The 18,549-nt window shown below is 36.8% G+C and overlaps 1 protein-coding gene across 4 annotated transcripts in view; it reads right to left on the bottom strand.

The window, feature by feature from the left end:
- ARHGAP5 (Rho GTPase activating protein 5) overlaps positions 1-18,549 on the bottom strand; it is a 79,073-nt gene that overhangs the window by 37,819 nt on the left and 22,705 nt on the right. The gene's annotated exons all lie outside the window — the stretch shown is intronic.

Genomic DNA, 18,549 nt, shown 5'->3' with positions numbered 1-18,549 from the left:
TTTTGTGCATAGCTATACTAGTAAGCATAACATAGTTTTATTTATTGATTATATAATGAAGCTATGCAACTCCATGAGTGTCTAGTTTCATCATTTATGTCTTATTTCCCCATTTTCTTCCATACTATCTATTGAATATTTCTTAAACATTAAGATATTTTTTATAAAAGAAAGTAACATCCCAGTGGGAAATGAGATGTTAATTTAGTCTATTAAAAACATTTTACTAGGCACCCAAAAAGGTAATTTTTATTAGCAATGAACAAAACATTTTCACAATAGTAAAAAGTTACATAAGGATTTTCAAAGTTTAACTTCAATCTTGCATTGGGAGAAAATAGCTTCTTAACCAGGGAATGAACATTTCAAAAACTAAGGAAATACTGCCTGAAATTCAACCCTTAAGGAGATTCTGAGTCAGTCTTCCTTAAGTAGGGTGTATTTATATTTGTCATGAGTATTGTAACTGACTTACAAATCAGATAAAAACATGCTATTTCTAATCAGAAAAATGTGTGTGTGTGGGGGGGGGGCAGAAAGGGAGCACAGGCTGAGGTTTCAACACTTAAAATAACAGCCCTCATTTTAATTTCCGATTCTTCCCATCGGAATCTCTCCTTTGGATGGACTGACCTTTCAATATTCTTTCAAGTTCCGAGTTACGCAATTTCCCTGGTGGCTCAGACGGTAAAGAATCCAACTACAATGCAGGAGACCCAGGTTTGATCCCTGGGTCGGGAACATCCCTTGGAGGAAAAAACAGCAACCCACTCCAGTATTCTTGCTGGAGAACTTCACGGACAGAGGAGCCTGGTGGACTAAGGTCCATGGGGTTGCAAAGAGTCAGACACAACTGAGCAACTAACAGTCAATTAAATCCTTTCTTTCATTTCAATTTGAGGCTGCTCTACCTAGCAACATCCAGAGTTCATGAAGTCCAACTTTTAAATTTTCATATACCATCACTCTGGTGATACAGCTTACACACAGTATAACTAGGTGTTTGGAATGTCACCATCAAAGCACTGGAGTACTTGACCTGGCTCAAGACCTAGCCCATCAAGTCAAGTAGTGTGGATTCTTTCTACTCCTTAGACGATCCTTCCACTAACCACCACCACCAAAACAAAACAATGTGCAAGAAAGCAGAAATGAGCTGAGGTAGGGATACAGTGGTTGGGTTGTCGTCTTTCTTAGGAGGAGCATTAAGATGCTTTCTAGTCTGTAAACTACTAGAAGCACCATTTGATTAGAAAAGTAAAAACTAAGGCAATGATGGGTGTTTTGTTTAGAATGATAATACAAGTGGTGAAAAAAGACTACATTTAAGCAGATTAATGATAACAGCAATGCCTAGCCTTTGGTAGCAGCAACAGAAATAAAAGATCTTAATCTGAAATGTCAACTAAAGGAAAAAGTTGTAAGAAAAGTAAGTAGCTAGTCCTAACTGCTCCAATCAACTCTTAAGAAATTTGCTTTTCATACTACCCTTTAGGAACCAATCTAAATTCTGAACACTTTACTAAAATTGGGGTTAGATTTCTCTGGGTTATGCTGAGGGGATATCTCCCAAGGTCCATAAATGTACAAAGGCAAGTTACTCAATTCTGCAGATTCAACACCACTAATCTGAGGGAATGAAAGGCTAGGTGGCTTATAGCATGGAATTTCTGGCAAACTCTAAAGGGATAATTTACTAACATTTAACCGCCTTGACAATCGAGTTACAGGTCACACACACTGTAGGGGAAAAAATGTGTAAAAAACTTACGAGACTACCAATTTTTCTACTAATTTATACTGCTACAAAATAAAATTCTGTGTAGGAAAGCTGTTTTGAATTAGACACTCCTATATTAGCTTTCATGATGAAGAAAAATGTCTAACTTTTTTCTGTAAGTGACAGATCTTTTATTTATTTATTTAGGCTGCATTTGGTCTTTTTCTCTAGTTGCTGCGAACGGGGACTACTCTCCAGTTGTGGTGCAAGGAATTCTCATTGCAGAGGTGTCTCCTGTTGCAGAGTACAGGCTCTAGGTACTGAAGCTCTAGGCTTCAGTCGTTGTAGTGCATAAGATTAGTTGCTCCACAGAATGTGGGATATTTCTAAACCAGGGATCAAACCCATGTCTCCTGCATTGTCATGCAGAGTCTTCACCATTGAGCCACCAGGGAAGCTCTATAAACTGACAGTTCTTAGGAACAAAAATCGCTTCAGAGAGTTCTTTAAAAATGTGAATTTTGAAAAACTACATAATTCTAATATACAACCCTTAGTTAAGAGTTGCTAATCTATAGCTTCAAATTTATACCAATTTAAAATAATTTATATACTATAAAATCTATTTCATAAATTAAACTGTCTAAGGCTAGATGATGACAACTTCTATTGCCATCAAGGTTTTCTGAAATGCAAGAAAAAAGATGGGGCATATGGTTATTTGGTCATTTATATCTATAGCTTTTGACCAATCATTAGTCAGAAGTGGCAGCCCCCAATTAAATAATTGTGTTAGTAAGAAAACAAATCTGATTTATGATAATTCAACTTCTGATTCATCATTACATATAAATCTTAATTTCTGCTTAAATACAAATACCCATGGTCTTTTTTTCTGGCCACTTAGGTAAATCTCATGTCTGCAAAAGCGTATCTAGTAAAACAAACATTCCATTTCACAAATAATATGAACAATGTTACTAATTAAGTGTCTAGCAGATATTAAAAACTATCATTAGAGTAAGTAAACACAAAAAGGTATATAAATAGCTCTTTACAGAACTGGCTCTTCCCCTTCAGCAGTATCAGCAACACAACAAAGGAGAAAAACTAAGCAACATCCTGAAGTAAATACTATAATCAATAACACTGAAAAAAACACAATACCTCAATTCACAGGTAATCAACCAACTGAAGAAAACTTTGGTAGCAAGAAACAGTGGAGGTAGTTTTCAAAGAATAAATCTAGGAAACAAGAAATTTTGGACTTCTCTATTGTCTTTAAGATGGGATTCTTGAAATAAAAGATGAAAGAAGAAATGAGACAACCATAGGTAAGATGTAAAGAAAGTAAAGAAAAAACCCATTAAAGAAATGAATACCCTCTTTGGTAAAACACTCAATGATTCAAAATATCAGAATAAAGTGGAAAAGATCATCAGAGTCCTCTTTTCTACTATATCATTTCTCTGACACACACCAAAAACCACTTTTGCTCCCATTTTAAAAAGAAATCTTCATCTTCCTCTCCCTGTGAGTAACTGCTCCAGAATGAGAATTCCTTTTCGTAGAACAAACTCATTGGAAAAGACCCTGATGGCAAAAGGAGACTGAGGGCAGAAGAAGGGGTAACAGAGGATGAGATGGTTGGATGGCCTCATCAACTCAACGCACATGAGTTTGAGCAAACTTTGGGAGATGGTGAAGGACAGGGAAGCCTGGTGTACTGCAGTCCATGGGGTTACAAAGAGTCAGACATGACTGAGCAACTCAACAATAAACTCCACATAAATCACCTATACTAGTTGTCTCTAATCCCTCTCTTTCCATTCCCTTTTATATGTACTCAAATTAATCTTTTGCTCAGATGATAAAGAATCCGCCTGCAATGCGGGAGGACCCTGGGTTGAGAAGATCCCCTGGAGAAGGGAACAGCTACCCACTTCAGTATTCTGGCCTGGAGAATTCTATGGACAGAGGACGCTGGCAGGCTACAGTCCATGGGGTCGCAAAGAGTCGGACACACCTGAGCAACTCTGACTTCACTTCAAGTTAATCACTTTCATCACTTCACTAAATCTGCTCTTATTAATATTATAAATGATCGTTCTGCAATAGTCAGTTTTCAGCTCTCCTCTTAACCTTTCAACAGTTATTCTCTTGAACAGACTTCAGGAGACTACCTTTGTTCTCTCACTTGTCCTCCCCTTATTAGTCTCCTTTGCTGGTCCCTCTTGGCAACCTTGTAATACTGGCAACACCCCAGGCCTCAGTCCCTGTCTTTTTTTCTCAATATCTATAATCACCCTCTTGGTAATGTCACCCATATGCTGATAACCCAAATCAATACCTCTAGCTCAGCTCTTTCTCTTGATCTCTAGACTCATTTGGAACATTCTACCTGACATTTTCACTTGAACGTCTGAGACATTTCCTAACATGTGCAAAACTGAACTCCTAATGATGTATTTCCTTAAAATGCACTCCATGTTTAGCCTTCTATATACATCTCAGTTGCTGACAATTCCATCCTTTCAGTTGCCAGACTAAAATCTTGGAGTCATCTTTGATACCTCTTGTTTTCTCACATCCTACTTTCAAATGTATGATACAGCAATTACCCACATCTTAACCATCTTACTGTGTTGACTGCCTAATCAATCCTCCCTGCTTCTACCATCATTCCTTACAAACCATTCTCAATAAAGCAACCAGGATAATGACTCCACAAATAATGGCCTTTAAGGGCATATACAATCTTGCATGCCTTGAACTCTGCCTCTTTTTATTCCGACCTTATTTTCCTGTACCTTCTCCTTCATTTTACTTCCTTTCCTCCAACTACATGGCTTACTTGCTTTTTCAGCATGCAACATATGCTCCTAATTTTACGTCTGTTCCCTCTACCTTCTCAATGAGGCCTACACTATTAAAAACTGACTATTAAAAATTGTAATCTATGGCCTGTCTCCTGCCCAGAACTTCCAATCCCTCTTACACTGCTTTTCCTATCCACAACACTATATGATTTTCTCACGTATCATCATCATATGCCTGCTACAATTTAAGCTCCACACAAGGGCAGGGATTTTTATCTGCTTTGTTCATTAATATACTTTAATGACCTGGAATACTGTTCGTAAAGAAGAGAAAGGTACAAAGTCAAGGTACAAGTCAAGGTCTCTTCTGAAATAATGAATTTAACTTGCAGACAGAATAATCTCATCATGCACCAAGGAAGATAAACAAAAAATAGGAATAAACCATCAAGTTACAGATATGCTGCAGAATTGGAAAGCTTCAGAAATCTTAAAAAGCATTTAGGTAGAAGAAACCAATGACCAACAATGGTGAAAAAATATCAGGCTAGCCTCAAAGGTCTCATGAAAACCTAAAAAGTCAGAAAACTCATTTCTATAGGAAATGAGAAAAAGATCTGTCAAGGATTCTTTACTTAGTGTGTCATCCAAATATGGGTAATATGCAACTCTAAAAGGAACTATAAAGTTCTCAAATACGTAATAATTAATATTTAAATAATAGCACTCTCAAACTGCTTTCTTACAAATCCTAATCACATAATGAAACATCATTGGGTGGAGAACAGGGGACACAGGAATAAATTTAGGAGTTTAGGATTTATATATATATATTTATTAGTATATATAAAGTAGGTAACCAACAGGGACCTACTGCATAGCACAGGGAACTATTCTCAGTACTTTGTAATAAGCTACAAGATAAAAGAGTATGAAAAATATATATATACACACACATACATAATATCTGAATCACTTTGCTGTACATGTGAAACTAATAAAACATTCAAAATCAACTATACTTCAATCAAACCACAATGAAACATCATCAGTATTAAAGAACTTACATCTGGAAAATGTGTGCTTTGAAAAACATAAAAATAAACACTTAAACACAAAACTAATTCTGAGTTACAGTGGTACAGCTACTAAACAGAATATTATCTGTAATTTTATGAGTCAATGTACAGAATGTAAAAATTAAACAACTAGTAGGCCAGAACCAAAAGCTTCAACCTATCCTAAAAAAGGTGGTGGGGAGTAAAAGATAAAGTAATTATGTTAATACGCAACAGGGTATCACAATATACTATGAAGGATTAAGGATGTTAAACTGAAGTTGGGATTCAATATAAACTTAAAGATAAAAGGAAGCCTCAAATAAACTAATAGCTCCTTTCTCTTCTTTTTTTTTTTTTTTTGCTGATGAAAAATAAAAATAGAAAATGAGAAAAAAGCAAACTGAAACATAAAAATAAATGTAAATGGGGGTTTCCCTGATAACTCAGTAGTAAAGAATCCGTCTGCCAGTGCAGAAGACACAGGTTCAATCCCTGGACCGGGAAGATCCCACATGACTCGCAGCAACTAAGCCCGTGCGCCACAACTACTGAGTCTGTTCTCTATAGAGCCCAGGAACCACAACTACTGCCGCCAACTACGGAAGGCCTCGTGCCCTAGAGCCCAAGCTCAGCAACAAGAGAAGCAACTGCAATGAGAAACCCGAGCTCCGCAACTAGAGAGTAGCCCCACCACCTGCAAACTGAGAAAAGCCCACGCAGTAACGAAGACCCAGCACAGCCAAAAACAAAGATTAAAAAAAAAATTTTTTTTTAATATCTAAATGGAGTAAGATCAGGTAGGTTATAAAAGACTCTCAGACTTGGTAAAAAAAAAAAAAAAACTAAACTAAACGCGACTAACCACATGTCATTTTAACAGACACTCCTAAAAGTTGAAAACGAAATGATGGAAAAAAGAATGATTTTTGTTTTAACAAGAGCAATGTTAACTCTGCTGCTGTCTTCAAAGCAAAAAGCTTTGAACCATACAAGAGAGACTCACATGATAATTATCCAGAATTCAACCCATCAAGTAGCAACAAACTATAGCAGAAATATGTACCTCTAAGGAAACAGAAATTTTTAAATGATCTCCTTTACTTCTTGTCAGATCAAGTATACCAAAATTATGGATAACAAAGATGAATTAAGAAGGTTGATTTCAACAGATTTATATATACTAATATATGCTAAAGTTTAGGAACCAGATATATAATCTCATTCCAAAGTAAATCATTTATGTTAATATTATAGAAAAAATTAAAAAACAAATACTAAAGTATTGACAACAATCCTCTAAGTTTAGAGGATGGTAAAAAAGAAAAGAAAGAAAAGGTTGGGGTGAGGTTACACAGAATTTTCACTGTAGGTTGTACAGTTCCTTTTGTAAAGAAAACGCTTTCTGAGAAGACAAAGATTACTTGTGTAACCAGAAAAAAAAAATCAAGATCTTAAAAATTATGCCTATGGAAAAAAAAAACTGTCTACAACGCATAAATTGTAATCCTGTTTTCAAAAAGGAAAGAGACAGGAAATCAAATTTTTCCCCAGTAGCTTCCAATTTGAGTTTTCCCTTTCTTACATACTCTGTCCCACACAGATTCTCAACGTATCACAGCATGCTGAAAAACTGAGAAGTTGGGCAATCAAAGAAACTCATGTAACTACAAGCACTACCTACCCTCTCTCTTCCTAATGTCCTCAATTCACATTTCATCCATCTATCCCTCTCCTGGGTCATTCTTATGAATATACAAATATACTATCTCTCATTTTAAAAAACAAACACAAAAACAAAACCCTCCTTTGATCCCATATTGAGCTCTACTGTCCCAATTCTTGCTCCTCTTCATAGAAAAACTTCTTGAAGATGTCATCTACATTTACAATCTCTATACTTTTCCACATCCCATTCACTCTTCAACCTACTTCCATCTGGCTTTCTCTCCCGTCCCACTGAAATGCTTGTTAAAATCAGACACCTCTACACCATCAAATCAAAAAGAAACTTTTCATTCCTCTTGAGCTCTCAGCAACTTTCTTGATTGATCACTTCTTAAACACTTGCTCTCTTGGCTCCCATGTCACGACTCTTTACTAGTTTTTCCTCTTTTCTCCCCAAGAATTCCTTTTTCAGTTTCATCTACTATAACTCTTTCTGGTTTACCCAGTGTCAGTTCTAAGTTCTCCCTTCTCCACCCATTCTCTGTCCTTATGTGAATTTATCTAAACTCATGGCTTTCAATGTTCTTCTATCCTGAAAACTTTTCCTCTGAGTATCAGATTCATACATCTAACCTTTATACTTCCACTGGGATGTCAACACAGGTATTTTAACATAATATAAAAGGCACAAAACAGATGTCCTGATTCTCTCTGATCTGAAACTTTTCACCCTTAGCTTAGTCTTCTTCACTATCCCAGCAAATCTAAACCCACCCGTTGCTTATACCATTGCTTATACCATAAATTAATAATCAATCTTGATTTTCCCTTACTCTCTACAGTGAATGCATAAGAAGCCCTATTGGTAGGACTTCCAAAATACTCTAGAAATTGTCCTAGAGTATTTCCTTTTTATTAAAGGGTAATTTTCCTTTTTATTACTTACACCTTGGCACAGTATCTGGCACACAGGTGCTCAGTCAACACTAAAAGAAGCAAACAAAATGATAAACAGGAGCCTGAGAAAGCATTCACGATATAATGTTTCTGTTAATAAACATACAAGGTACTGTTGGTTTATTTACCAGTTATGCAAATAGTTTCATTATACCTAATTTTTTTTCCTATGGGAGTCAACATATAGGTGTACCTAAACTTAAGTATTTGAACCTAATAAAATCAGGATTCATACAAAATAATGATTCCTATCATAAAACTACAAGAAGAATTAACAACCAACTCTATGCAAATTCATTTGGAATAAAGTAATGTATCTTCAACAGAATGTAAGAACTGAGCATTTACCATGTACGTAACATCATGCTAGGTATTCTGCAAGACAGGGCACACAAAGCTACACACGTGAAAAACTTCACAGAATACACACACACACACACGAGTACAAGCAAACCTGGCAGACTTCAAAGACCCGTGGGTTAATGTCAATATCCTGTTTGTGATATTGTACTAGTTTTGTAAGATGTTACCTTTATGGGAAACTGGACAAAGGGTACATGGAATCTTTCTGCATTATTTCTTACAATGGTATGTCCATCTACAATGAATCAAGTTAAATTTTTCTTAAAAAGGTCACTGCAATAATCCAAGTAGGAAGTTATGATAACCTCAACTAAGACTGTGACAATGAAATGGAAACATGTTTTATGGCAGAATAAAGATCAGCCAACTAAAATAAATAGCAATAGCATGTAGTTTAGACCCAGAGCACCTCCTTCATGAAAATACATTCTTAACCAATCATGGTGAGGATAGGGAAGTAATATCTATGACCTGTGAGGAAAAACCTGCCTCTCCTAATGAGCAGGTACAAACATGCCTCGTACGATCGACTTCTAGAACGCACAGGAATTTCCTTAAAGGCCCATTCAGCTAGACAGAGTTTCTCAACTTCAGTATTATTGACATTTTGAATTACAGGGTGTTTAGCAGCATCCCTGACCTTTACCCAACAGCTATCAGTAGCAAACCCCCACCCTAGTTTTGACAGCCAAAAATGTCTTCAGGCATTGCCAGATGCTCACTGCAGGTCAAAACTGACCGTGGTTGAGAACCATTGTGCTAGCTAATAACAAGGACTGAGAATTCAAATTTGGGAGATGGCTATAAATATAACCCTGAGAAGTCTGAGTTTTTTTTAAATTCAGGATTGAGAATCACTACTATAGGGTACACAAAGATGAATGATAATCATAACAGCCCTCAAAAAGCTTACAATGTAATAATAAAAATAAAACTTACTGAACTACAAAGCAGTAAAACTACTATAAAGTGATTATGCTGGAAGAATATTACACCATAGCATGTGTGTGTGTGCTTAATCGCTCAGTCGTGTCCAATTCTTTGCGACCCCTTAGACTGTAGCCTGCCAGGCTCCTTTGTCCATGGGATCCTTGAGGCAAGAATACTGGAGTGGGTGGGTAGCTGTTTCCTTCTCCAGAGTATCTTCCTAACCCAGGGATCAAATCCAGGTCTCCCACATTACAGGTGGATTTCTTACCAGCTGAGCCACCAGGGAAGCCCAAGAATACTGGAGTGGGGAGCCGATCCCTTCTCCAGGGGATCTTCCTGACCCAGGAATCGAACTGGGTCTCCCACATTGCAGGCGGATTCTTTACCAGCTGAGCTACTAGGGAAGCCCATAGCGTAACACACCAACATAAGAAAGAAGTCTTTAGTGGAAGCCAGTGTTCTGTGAAGATCTACTTAATACTTTAGAAAAAAACCAATTCTATAAGAAATGTTAGGTGCTCAGACGTTCAAACACTTTACAAATGAGAGATAGTGTGAATACTCTCTCACACCCTTTAACCTAACACTATGTGAAAAGAAGGAAGAGAAAACTGAGGGCAAATAAAATGTGGTCTGGGTTCTTGTATATACTAATCAGACAAAATGGTTCTCATACTGATTAATCTCTAAGATGACATCTTCCTATAAAGCATTTCCACATATATTATCTACCTGGCAGGCATTTTATTAATGCCATTAACAACTTTATTACAAAAAAAAATTAAATCTGGAGTCACATCATCGACTCAATGGACATGAATCTGAGCAAACTCCAGGAGATAGTGAAGGATGAGGAAGCTGAACACAACTGAGCAACTGAACACCACCACCAGGAGGGGGACCTAGCAAAATCTATTCCAGTAAAGGATGAGTAGATTTCTTCCCAGCTTCCCTAAATATTTATTTTCAAGTGTATTAAAGGGAAAATAAGTTTTATATTATACCCAGCATTTTATTCTTAAAACCACTACTTCTCCCTTTGCTTTTCATGTCATCTGTTAGGTTCTTTCTGGTACTCTAGTGACTTGCCAATCCAACAATGAGAGCATCAGTAAAGAATGAAGAAAAATTCAAGTGTGTTCTCCTCTTACATCAACAAAGGTTCTAGAGTCCACAGTTTTAGTAAGTACATAAGAAACCTTTAAAATGCCACTAAAATTTTGCAAATGTGCATTTTTCCTTTTTCCCAAACCCTTCCTTAGATTCTCAAAGGCTAAGAACAATTTCCAGAAAGCTCAAAACAATTACACATGCACATGCAAAATGTACCTTTTATTTGGACAAAGTTACTTTCTCAAGACGACTTTTGTCATACCCTTGATATTTTGTTCTAAGAACTGCAAACATCAGAAATTACTACTTTTAAAAAGTAGTCGTCCTTCCTCTGAGGCGTCTCTTTACATAATCACAGATTAAGTCCTATTGACGGCTCTTTCAACACTCCGACTATGATGACAAGAAAAAGTTAAGAGCTAAAAATTATACAACAATACCTACTGTAGAAATAACTCTTCTAGGGCTGAGTGGGACAATTTGCAGTACATAAAATTTTGGAGCACATAAAATTGATAACCCTATAGACTCATAAGTCTTGGAAGAGTAACAACTGCCCACTCATATAAAATTATAGTAAGAACACATATTTTGTGTTACAGGAGTTAAGTGCCTCCTTGATAGATAGATAGATAGATAGATAGATAGATATTCTGGTTTATATTTTGGTGGTGGTTTCTACCATACATCAACATTAATCAAGCCATGGGTGTACATGTGTCCCCCAATCCTGAATCTCCCCCCACCCCATCCCTCTGGGTTGTCCCAGAGCACTGGCTTTGAGTGCCCCGCTTCATGCATTGGACTTGCACTGGTCATCTGTTTCACATATGGTAACATGCATGTTTCAGTGCTATTCTCTCAAATCATCCCACCCTCGCCTTCTCTCACAGAGTTCAAAAGTCTGTTCTTTACATCTACGTCTCTCTTGCTGTCTTGCATATAGGGTCGTCATTATCATCTTTCTAAATTTCATATATATGTTAATATACTGTATTAGTGTTATTCTTTTTGACTTCACTTCGTATAATAGGCTCCAGTTTCATTAACTAAACATATTCTAAAAATTATAATGCTATAGAACTAAGAGTAACTTCAATAATTTGTGCTATGCCAGGTTTTGCTAAACATTCAACATACTACTATGAAAGCTAAGAAAAAACACAAAGTTTGAATAGAGACAACTGAAGACATTAACATTTGCTCTTAAATTAGTAAAAAACAAGCATACCACTGACAATCATTTAAAATAAGTCTTATTAGAACGTGTCAATCAAAATATACTTTAAACACTAACCATTCTGAATTACATTTTATTTTGAATTTGAAGAGCAATAGATCTTGGTCAAACCCACAGCAAAAACCAAATCCAAAGAAACAGCAAACAGTAAAATACAGGCAGAAATACTCATATATTCACACTTATGTCATACCATTAATTGATGTCACCAGCACCAGAAATGCTACTAAAGAAACCAATTTTAACTTCATGAGAAATTTCTGAAACACTTTAGAACTAATCAATCAGAGGCAGAACATATTTAGCCAATTAGCCAGTATGAAAGCAATAGAAGCTGTTACTAAAGACACCTAAGTAAATGCTTTCCAAATGAGAGATACCAGAAGTTTTACTAACCTTGATGAAAATATAAAAAATGCTTAATATTCAACAAAACCAAATTTACTAGACTGAATTCCTGAGAGCAGAGCCCACGACCAAGTCATAACTTTGGACAGTGTTCCTCTGTCATAGCAAGCATTCAGTAAGATGCTTATTAGATAAAAAAACAATTTCTTGAGTCAAATAAATGCAATTATTAATATATATATATATAAATGGTTGTTTTATTACCACTACAAAAAAAAGTCATATATTCATACTGACTTCAATTGATCATAGTACAACACATTGTGCGAGGACATGGAGATCAACTATAAACAAGATATAAATCCAGCCTGCAGTAGACACTGGCTTTCATCCCTTAGAAATTACCCTAATTTGGGGGAAGCCAACCTCACCCAGAGCTCTAAAGGCTCAGGTCAACATTCAGCAGCATAATTCTACTCTCCTGGCCAGACTTCATTGGTTAGGAATGGAGACAGGACCCAACTCACAGCAATGAAACTGGAAAAGATGCTGACGCTGACTGAGGAATCTGGGAAAGCAGTTTTCTCATTCTTCTGAACACACTTCCTTTAAAAAAGTGACCCTTATTCTCTCCATTAAGGAAGTGTCTGCAAGGTAATAATAGATACAATGGGCACCCTATATCAACTGCCCAGAAATTTTTAGATTAAAAAAAAAATAGGTAAAAAATAGAAAATCTGAAACTGTCAAGCAGTTCAAGACTTGGTTAAATGACCCTATTCATTAAACAGGTACAAACTACATTATCTGTATCTGACCTCTAAGAACTCCTCTTTCTATAGTAAGTTTTTCAAGCATTCAATTTTTAGTTAGCCTTAAATATAATTCTTTCAGGACTCTAGTTTCTCTCAGATGTGAACACCGACAGTCACTTAAGTAACCGTCAGAAGGTTACACTAAAAAAGTGATACACATTAAAAAAAAAAAAACAACAACATGCAACTTACCCTATAACTTATACATTCTGATACAGACAAACAGCAGTTCAACACAGACATATTTTCACGTATTTCATAACTTTTGTATCTGGGATGAACAATTTCTAGATCAAGAGAAAGTTCTTGTTACCACTGTTTGGCTTGACAGTATTTTCAAACTGGGCATTTTACTTAATAAAGACTGAGGTTCTAGAAGTCAGAAGTCTAATAATTCTTAACTTAAGATTTGCTATTCTAAAGGATCTACCATAGTAATAGCTTGGTATCAATTCACTACTTACTAATAATACATTAACTTGTTTTGAAGAAAACATACCTACTTTGGTATTCTTTCCTTAACAGGCTCTAAGCCCTAGTACAATAGCTAAAGCAGCAGAATCTTCTAAGATACTGATAGAGGGGTTTAGTAAGAAGGGAGCAATAAAAAAAAAAAAAAAAATATGGATTGGAAGGAACATCTGAGGGTAAAATACCAGTTGGTAGTTGCTAATAAAAATAAGTGGATGAAAAGATTCACGACCTGGAAACGACAGGAAAACAACTTTTAAAAAGGCTGAAAATGAAAAATCATTAGAATACCAGCTTATTCTGCTGCTGCTGCTGCTGCTAAATCGCTTCAGTCGTGTCCAACTCTATGCGACCCCAGAGACGGAAGCCCACCAGGCTCCCGTATCCCTGGGATTCTCCAGGCAAGAACACTGGAGTGGGCTGCAATTTCCTTTTCCAATGCATGAAAGTGAAAAGTGAAAGTGAAGTCGCTCAGTCGTGTCCGACTCTAGGGACCCCATGGCCTGCAGCCTACCAGGCTCCTCCGTCCATGCGGTTTTCCAGGCAGAAGTACTGGAGTGGGGTGCCACTGCCTTCTCCGCCAGCTTATTCTAATGCACCACAAAATTCACCAAGTATTCTACTATTTACTATCTGAATCAAGAGGATAGCACCAAAATGGATACTGAAGAAAAGACAAGTACATCTCACTTCACTGCATGCATGTGTTAAAAACTGGCAATTTTATCAATACAACTCAAAATTTCTCATTTAGTTCATTCTCTTAAGCACTGTTTTACAAGCACTTGTAAGTTACAAAATCAATTTAATAGGTCATAAACCAGCACCTATTTTTTCACTATAATAGGCTAGAAAATCAAAATAACTTATAAAGTAGGTACTGTTTTAGAAAATTCCCTTTACACAGAAATATATATGTATAATGGGCCATGATTTAAGAAAATAATCCTTACAAATCTTTCCAAATCAAGGAATATCTTACAGCTCTTGTCCCCACAACTAATACTAAACTCCTTTGGGGGTACAGAACAAAAGATAGTTAAGCATAAAGCCATCTCTGATTGGCAGAAATGACAATTAAAGCCCACATTAGGAGAATCAGGTCTTTGAGCCTCTTTTAAATGCCACTAATGCCCAAATGTTATGATTTTCCAGATGTCAAGGAACCTAAGAAAATATTCCTAGACTATAGCTCCCATGCTGGAATCAAAGAACAAAGGTTAAGAGAATGAACTTTTCTCTTAGAGAGAAAATAAAAGAAAGAAAAGAAGTACATAAACTTAGGATCAGAAATCACGTAAGTGCAAAACTTAGGAGTATTTAATTTAAAAATGAGTCAGGAAAGTAATCCAGCAAATGGGATAGAGGACTATTCTGAAATACAGATGGAGTATACTGGGATATTTCAGGCATGAAGCACATTATAATAGCATTTATTGAGCACTGCTACATGGCAGGCATTTGAAACACACAGTTCCAACTTCTCCCACAATTTCAAGGAAAACATTGTAATTCTTAATTTACAGGTGAGGCAATCAGCTAAGAAAGGGTATGTGATCTTTGTTTATTCTCCCTACCTTTAAGGATAATCTCTGCTACCTGGCCATTCAACGTTGGTAGCTCTTCAAGGCTGTGTTAGACAACTGTATTCACTCCCCCTATGTCATTTCATCTACTGCCATCTCTGCTTCACTGTCTCCTAAATATGTACTCCAACTCAGACCTCTTCTCTGAAGATCTGCATATCTAAATACCTACTTGACACCTCGACCTGAACTCTAACTTCTACCCCTCAATTCCAAACCTGGCAAATTTCCAATGCTCTATGTAAGGAACTTCCTGGTGGCTCAGACAGTTAAGCGTCTGTCTAGAATGCGGGAGACCTGGGTTCGGTCCCTGGGTCAGGAAAATGCCCTGGAGAAGGAAATGGCAATCCACTCCAGTACTATTGCCTGGAAAATCCCATGGACAGAGGAGCCTGGTAGGCTACAGTCCATGGGGTTGCAAAGAGTCAGACACAACTGAGCGACTTCACTTCATGTAAGGAATAGCATCATCACTAATTAAGCTGCACAAGCTAGAAACCAAGGCGGTATCTTTCCTCTCTCATTCATCATCTTTACCCTTCCCTCATATACGCAATATATTCACCAAATCCACCCCATTCCATCCATTGCCACCATTCTCCCTCCTGACTCCAACTATTCAAATCGTTCATCACGATTCACTTAGGCTACTGTAAATGCCTACTGGTCTTCCATATCACTCAACCTATACTACACACTGAAACCAAGTGATTGCAGATTCACTAACCCTGTTCATTTCAATTTACTCTTAGGCTCAATAACAAAAAGTCCAACAGTACTAAAAAGGTCTGAGTCCAGTCCCCACTCTCAAACCTCTCTTTGTACTATTCTCTCCCATAGGTCAGGTATCAGCCAACTATGGCCTAGCGGACCAGTTTACCCTGTTGCCTGTTTTTTGAAAATAGCCATACTCAATTCATTTACGTATTGTCCATGGCTGCTTTTGCACTGCAAAAACTGAGCAGTTATGATACAGGATGTATTACATCTTCAAAGTCTCATATATTTATTATTTAGCTCTTTACAGAAAGTTTGTCAACAATTGTTTTAGATCATTGATTAGTCACAGTGACCTCCTTTAAGAACATGCACATTCTATTCATTTAGGATTAAATATTCTTCCATCCACCCAACCACTCCCCTAGTTAAGTTCTATTCATATATCAGATCTAAAAAATGACAAGTCTCAGAGAAGCCTTTACTTACCCTGTAGACCAGTTTATCCTAATTCAGATTAGCCACATTTCAAGTGTTCAACAGCCTTAGGTGACTTGGAAGGAAAGTTCTGAGTCAGAGATCTGTATATTTGGGAGCTCTCTGTTCTATCTTACTGGTCAATGTGACTGTCTCTATGCCAATACCACACTGTGTTAAATACTAAAGTTCTACACAATTTGACAGAATAAGCACATATATCACCATTCCACCTCTGCCTTTCTTCTTCAGAAGTGTCCTAGCTATTCGATATTTGTATTTACTACTCTTCCATATTTGTATTAGAATCTGTGTAAAATTTCTTGAAAAATCTGACACTTTGAGTGAAACAACACAATTTAGAGATGTAGAGTCTGAAGAACAATAACTTGTTTATGATAAGCCACATTCATGGACAGGAAGGCAACAGCTCCCCATTTATTTAGATACTCTTCAATGACTTAAAATAATGTTTTATGCTTTTCAACAGAGGTTTGCACATTATGTTACAATTACTCCTAGGCACTAGATAATCTGCTATGCTTTTGTAAATGGTGTCTTCTCTAATTACTTTTTCTAGTTATTTATTGCTGAGGTATAGAGATGCAACTGACTTGATTATTGATGATATATGGAACTAACTTTGCTCTTTTATTTATAATTTATCTGTAGATCCTATTTGGCTTTTACATAGGCCAATCATATCATCAGCCACTAATGAAAGTTTTGTTTCTTTCCAATACTCATGCTTTTATTATTTTTTCCTTATCTTTTTGCTTTAACTAGGATCTCTGTATAATATTGACTGGAAGTGGTGATATTATAAATATTCTATCTAGTTTCTGGGTCAAAAGGGAATTTATTTCCCTCATGAGGATGTTATTTAAAGTGATTCACTTGTTTGCGTATTTATAGATACCTGTTCTCAAGTAAGCTCTCATCTGTTCATAATTTAGTAGCTTTCCACTAAATTAATAAGAAGCTAATGAATTAAATTTTATCAAGTAGTTTCTATATATTGTTAATTTTTTTTTTTGCGTTTAAATACATCTGACAACCCCAACAATTGTGGGTCAGTACCCTGTGTTCAAATACATGAATATATCTGCAGTGAACTATATGGATATTTTTTTAAATAAGACAAACAATGATTATATGTAGCCTCACACACCAGTTCAAGTAGGATTTTCCCAAGAACAGGGTAAATCAGATCATGCTGCCAAATTCTACAAAAATTTTTGATTTTCAGAGGTTATGGATTTCAAAGTTGCAGTTAAGAGTCTGTGGACTTGCACTTTAAAATTTTTGCATGTGCACTCATAAGTAAAATGGGGCTCTGGGACTAAGAATAGGTAACTTCACAGAGAATGAACTGAATGAATTCTCCTATTCTATTTTCTGGATTGTTTTTGCTTTGGCTCCATCCCTTCATTCTTTCTGGAGTTATTTCTCCACTGATCTCCAGTAGCATATTGGGCACCTACTGACCTGGGGAGTTTCTCTTTCAGTATCCTGTCATTTTGCCTTTTCATACTGTTCATGGGGTTCTCAAGGCAAGAATACTGAAGTGGTTTGCCATTCCCTTCTCCAGTGGACCACATTTTGTCAGACCTCTCCACCATGACCTGCCCGTCTTGGGTTGCCCCACGGGCATGGCTTAGTTTCACTGAGTTAGACAAGGCTGTGGTCCTAGTGTGATTAGATTGACTAGTTTTCTGTGAGTATGGTTTCGTGTCTTTGCCCTCTGATGCCCTATTTCAACACCTACCGTCTTACTTGGGTTTCTCTTAACTTGGGCGTGGGGTATCTCTTCACGGCTGCTCCAGCAAAGCGCAGCCATTGCTCCTTACCTTGGACGAAGGGTATCTCGTCCAGAAAGAATGAAGGGATGGAGCCAAAGCAAAAACAATACCCAACTGTGGATGTGACTGGTGATAGAAGCAAGGTCTGATGCTGTAAAGAGCAATATTGCATAGGAACCTGGAATGTCAGGTCCATGAATCAAGGCAAATTGGAAGTGGTCAAACGAGATGGCAAGAGTGAATGTCGACATTCTGGGAATCAGCGAATTGAAATGGACTGGAATGGGTGAATTTAACTCAGATGACCATTATATCTACTACTGCGGGCAGGAATCCCTCAGAAGAAATGGAGTGGCCATCATGGTCAACAAGAGTCCGAAATGCAGTACTTGGATGCAATCTCAAAAACGACAGAATGATCTCTGTTCGTTTCCAAGGCAAACCATTCAATATCACAGTAATCCA

Source organism: Bos mutus, chromosome 21 (assembly GCF_027580195.1).
Source record: "Bos mutus isolate GX-2022 chromosome 21, NWIPB_WYAK_1.1, whole genome shotgun sequence".
Classification (NCBI taxonomy): domain Eukaryota; kingdom Metazoa; phylum Chordata; class Mammalia; order Artiodactyla; family Bovidae; genus Bos; species Bos mutus.
The sequence above is the reverse complement of the archived record's forward strand: the minus strand, read 5'-3'. Positions and strand labels throughout refer to the sequence as shown.